Here is a 6,000-nt window from a genome sequence, read left to right as displayed (position 1 = left end):
TCTTGTCTCTTTTATTTTAGGATCCTCTGGGGTACTTTTCATTTCATTTCTCCACTGGGTTTAGACCCTGCTAGCAGCGGACCTGTTTTCTTTCTACTACAGTCTGGTTCTTCCTGTTGAAAGGCAACTTTAGGCACAAACAAAAAGTGAGGGCATTTGGAGGTTAATGATGGCATTGTGCCTGCACAGTTTGGATGTCATTTCATCTTGGGCCAGGTACATAGTCCTTGATCTCTCCTACCCCACGATTAGGAACTAAGATGGGTAGAGGAGTATATGAGAAATCATCCGGTGTGGTGGATCTAAATTTAAGAGCCACAGCAACCAGTGTTTTATATGGACTCAGCTCTCACTAACTCGGTGTGGCCTTGAACAAGCAAGTAATTTTCCATCGGGTTCCTCAGCTGTAAAATGACCAGGTTGAGCGTAATGGGCTCTAAGTTTTCTTCCAGGTCCCAAAAGCCTCTCCTTCAGTTCTCCTCCAGAACCTCCAGGTAATGCTCCCTGGCATCAGAGTGTCTCGAGTCTAATGCAATAAAACAACCACACCAAAAACCCAGTGCTTCTTGTGAGGCCTGGAAGCTGCTAGGGAGTGTTTATCAGCCAAATAAGAGCAGAGGCCTGGGTCTGCACCTGTGGCTCCACAAGGACAGTGCCAACCCCAGTGTTTCCTCTAGAGCAATGTAACAAGTTCATTTCCAACATCCTTTCTGGGAGCAGGTTAGATTCTCTCTCAAAGGAGCTTGCCACTCACCCACCTCATCTACCTTCCACTCTTTCCTTTCTTGGGATATATATACCTGGTACCCAGGTGGGGGCATCAGCAAAATGTAAGCTTTTCTTAAATTTGTCCCGGAACCCCCAAATCCCTCGTTTCTGCAGCCCTCATTTCTCCAGCCTGGAAGAGAAGTCCCATTCACAACCTTTATGGGGCATTCATTCCCCTCCAAGAAGAGACCTGCTGCTTGGCCTGGGTTCACTGAAGCGGGAGAGCCAGAGCACAGCAGGAGAGGGTAAAGATCTTACCTACATCTTGAAGCCCAAGGTCAAGGGCAGCCACTTATCACAGGAACGTGGAACTCCAACCTTAGCTCCTGGAAGTGCCTGAGGAAGCACAGGAGGTCCAGGTGCTCAAGAAGACAGGATGGCCACACTTTGGCACAATCAGGTAAGTGTGCAGGTGAGAGGTACAAGCTAAGTCACCCAGAAGAGCCCAGGGTCCCCTACCCTGCAGGAGGGTGTCCTCGAGCAAGGCGGCATGTGAGCAGGCTTGAGAGGATTTCAGTAGGCAGCATTTGGGGTAGGCTGGAAGCACTGGGGGATACAAAAGGCTGATTTGTGCTTCTCTTTTTATTCACATTGTTTCTTCTACCTAAATAGAATAACCTTCCCCTCTTTCTTCAAGACTCCACTCCAGCTGTTCCCTACTTAAGAAGCCCTCGTGGACCCTCTTCCAGACAAGATTAGTAGTCCCTCCTCCCCCTCCCAAGGATCACTGGCCCACCCCTAACACCACTGCTGTAATCCATGTAATGTTTGTGAGACTGTCACCCACAAAGTTCAGACCCAGAGCAGAGACATGGTCAACGAAACGGTCCACCACCAGAAGCTAATTTTAAAATAACTCTTGGACGGGGGCACCTGGGTGGCTCAGTCGGTTGAGCTTCTGACTTCAGCTCAGGTTATGATCTCACGGTTTGTGAGTTCGAGCCCTGCAATCAGGCTCTCTGCTATTAGCACAGAACCTGCATGAGATCCTCTGTCCCCCTCTCTCTCTGTCCCTCCCCTGCTCAAACTCTCTCAAAAATAAAAGCATTAAAAAATAGAGGGGCACCTGGGTGGCTCAGTCAGTTGAGCATCCGACTTCAGCTCAGGTCATGATCTCATAGTTCGTGAGTTCGAGCCCCGCGTCAGCTTCTGTGCTGACAGCTCAGAGCCTGGACTCTGCTTCGGATCCTTAGTCCCCCTCACTCCCTGCCCCTCCCGCACTCTCTCTCTGTCAAAAATAAATAGACATTTAAAATAAATAGCTCGTGGACAATGTAAAAGTGATATGAGCAATGCCTCAGTAAATTCCTCTCACATACCCACAGCCATTCTCTATGTTTGCTGCTGTTCTCTACTTCTTTAAGACACAAAAAGAACTCTCTAGTTCTAGCCCTTAGGCTTCAGGGAGGGAAAGAAAGGTAGAGAGGACCCAGGCTACTGGGCTTCCTTGTGACCCTAAGCTCAGCATCATCCATGAGGACAAGCAGAAAGAATGTGGACAAGCAGAAAGACAAGGTTACTAAGAAAAATGGGCTTAAGAACATGCATGCTCTTCAAAAATCATATTCATAGCTTTCAATACTCCACCCAATTTTAGCTGTGGTTGGAGTATACGCACTTGAACTGAATGGGAGTCTAAGACAAAAGAAATCCAGGCAACAGCTGCTACCAAACAGGGAAGAAGGGACAGCAGCATAGGAGCCAGGAGCCAGGTCCCCCAACTGGAGCATCCTCTCCAAGCCTGAGCACAGCCCAAGCCAGGTTATGTGCCCTCAAGACGCTCAGAAAGGGAAGGAGAAAGAGTCAAGAGTTCAGCTTTCAGGCTTCAAGTGCCACCTGCTGGCAAGAAGGCTCGGCACAGGGATTCTGGTCTGGAGCAGGTAAGGGGAGGCAGCTTGAGTCCAGCCTAGCCCCAGCCCTACTCCTGAAATGAGGCCTCCCAGGAACCTGGACGGCATGGAGTAGGGTGCAATGAACAGCCAGAGATTGACCCTAACCATGAAGAGAGACACTATGGATATGATTATAATTGAGAAGAGAAAAGGAGCGATGCTTGTGGATTGTTCTCTGTGGTTCAGAATGGGAATTTTTACCAGCAAATGAGAGGGTGTGAGCTGCTCTATTCATTCCACAACTCTATACTGCTCACCTGCTATGTGCCAGGCACCACCATTCACATGGTTCCAAAACCATTCACATGGTTCCAAAACCCAGCCAAGGAGTTTGTATTCTAGAGAAAGGAAACAAGGTTAAGTACATACGGGTATGAGAGCACTTAGAAAAGCAGAAGGGCCACCCAATGCAGATTTGGGAGCTCAAGGCAGGCTTGCAGAGGAAATGATTTATTTTTAAATCAAAAAACCCACTAAGGTCTGCATGTTGAGTAGGAGCTAACATCAGGGGAGGGGGCCCAAGCAGAGGCTGCAGTGCATGCAAAGGTTCCAAGGCCAAAAAAAAAAAAGCATGTTTCTGGGAACTGAAATTCTGGGGAGCATCCAGGACAAACCGGGAAGTGATTTTGTGACCCAAGAATTAATATAACAGTCTTCACAAAAAAAAGATTTAAAATGCATTTGAGGATTTTAAACCACACTTCTGGGTTATAGGAAAAAATCATGCTGGAAATTTTTAAATGCTTAGGACTGAGCATGATAGGGGCGTCTGGGTGGCTCAGTGGGTTAAGCGTCTGACTCCAGCTCAGGTCACGATCTCCCTGCTTGTGAGCTTGAGCCCCGCATGGTGCTCTGTGCTACAGCTCAGAGCCTGGAGCCTGCTTTGCGTCCGGTGTCTCCCTGTCTCACTCTGCCTCTTGCCTGCTCACATTCTGTCTCTCTCACTCAAAAATAAACATTAAAAAAATGTTTTTAAAGAACTGAATATAATGAAAATACTAAATATTAAGACTTGTGGGACACAGCCAAAGGGAAACTTAAAACTCCTTAACAACTCCCATACTTACATACAGATTATAGGATGACGATATGCTAAACATCTGCCTCAAGAAGTTGGAGGAAAAAAAAAAAAGATCAAGATCATAACCCAAAATGATAAATAAAAAGAGCAAAAATAAATAATATTAGAAAATTTAGATGCATATAACTAGATACTACAGAAGTTTAAAAATAGGAATATTGGGAACAACTTTATGCCAATAAATTTGAAATGGATAGTGTCCTAGAAAATATAATTTAACAGACACAAGAAAAAATTAAGAATCTGAATAGACTATAATAAACTAAATCAGTAACTTTAAGTCTATTTATAACAAAAAACACCAAACCCAAATGACTTTACATGAGAGGGGGGAAAAAATGGAATGAGATCCTGTAGGACCTTGTAAGCCCCAGTAAGGAGTTTGGACTTTATCTTATTATAATTGGGAGCCACTGAAGGATTTTAAGCCGGAAGATGATGTAATGAGCTTTGCATTTTGGAATGATGACTTTGCCTGCAATGCCACAGATGAATTGGAGTGGGATCCAGGTTGGAGACTGCTATAATAACCCAGTTAGCAGATGCTGGTTGCCTAGATTCGGGGGAATGGCTGCAGAGTTGGAGTCCCTAACAGAATTGGGAGATGCCAGGTCAGGCCCGAGGGCTCGGGTGGGGGCATGTAAGTTGGAGGCTGGTGAGGGAGGGGGGAATAATTAAGGGTGACACCAGGATTACCTGTTTAGATAATGGAGTGTATGGTGCTCTTCAGTGGGACTGGGAAGCAGGGAACCAGGTGTGGCTGGAGGAAGATGTGGCTTTTCTGACATGCTGAGGTGCCTGAGAGACATCCCGGTAGAAATATCTAATGGGTTGTCAGATACAAGAGTCTGGATCCAGGAAAGGGGTCTAGGGTGGAGATACAGTTTAGGAATCTCCTAAAAATCTGGGTTCTCCCAACTTCAAGGCCAGCTAACCACAAATGCATAAAGTCTGAATCGGTTTCCCCGCTGTGAAATACTAACCCCAGCTCCATCTCTTCCCCATGGGAAACTGGGAGTAGAGACCATCAAAGTGAAAGGACTTTGAATCAAAGAACCCATACTTGGTGGGTTATCTATGCGGGGACAAGTTTGGTAGAAAGGGTTTCAAGTGCACTGTGTCCTCCTTCCAGCCTCCAGCCTCCGGCCTCACTAGGTGTCAAGTCGGACACTCAACCAACTGAGCCACCCAGGTGCCCCCAGCATCTGATTCTTGATTTCAGCTCAGGTCATGCATGATCTTTTGGTTCCTGGGTTTGGGCCCCACATCAGGCTCCACGCTGACAGCAGGGAGCCTGTTTGGGATTCTCTCTCCCTCTCTCTCTCTCTGCCCCTCCCCCCTCCCCCCAGTGAACAAATAAACTTAAAAAAAAATGTATGCCTTTTTATGTTAGGCTTGGTTTTGGAACCAAAAATTGTGTGTGTAAGATCGGAGATGACATCTGAGACAAGATCTGAGGCTGAGAAAGCGTCCGACTTCAGCTCAGGTCATGATCTCACAGTTCGTGTGTTCAAGCCCCGCATCAGGCTCTGTGCTGACCACTTACCCAGCCTGGAGCCTGCTTCGGATTCTGTGTCTCCTCTCTCTGCCCCTCCCCCACTCACACTTTGTCTCACTCTGTTTCTCAAAAAAATAAATATAAAAAAAATGTTAATAAAAAAAAAAAGAGATGCTGGACTGAGCCACCCAAGTGCCCCCCTCCAACAAAAAGGCATATGTTTTAAAGCCTCCCAGTCATTCCCACAGCTGCATAGTATTCCCTTGTATACCATGGTTTAATCAGTAAGAGTAGTTTCTCAGGGAGAGATTTTAGAATCTGTCTCTCTGAAAAGAAGGGCTTGGGAGGTCACATTTGGAGACAGCAAGGGACACTGGGGAATCAGGAAGCAAAAGAGGAAAGGACAGGGAGTATGGGATACTCCACTGATTTGGCAATTCTTCCTGAAGCCTTAGGGAGGAATTTATCCCCATGGCTAGTATAGGGGAACTCTGAATAACATGTTGAAAGAGAGAAAAACCTGTCTCTAGGATTCATTTACTCATTTAACAAATATATATGGAGCCCATGTTAAAGACCAGGCCCTGTGCTCAGGCCATGGGGAATGTTGAGGTCAAGATCTCCCATCTTGGTGTAGCTGGAGACAGGTGTGCCAGCTGTGTGTGGCAGTGAAGGTGAGTGTCCAAGGAGGAGCCCCTTTCTCAGCCTCAGATCTTGTCTCAGATGGCATCTCCGATCTTACACACACAATTAGCAACTCC

Source organism: Felis catus, chromosome D2 (assembly GCF_018350175.1).
Source record: "Felis catus isolate Fca126 chromosome D2, F.catus_Fca126_mat1.0, whole genome shotgun sequence".
NCBI lineage: Eukaryota > Metazoa > Chordata > Mammalia > Carnivora > Felidae > Felis > Felis catus.
This window is presented reverse-complemented; position numbering follows the sequence as displayed.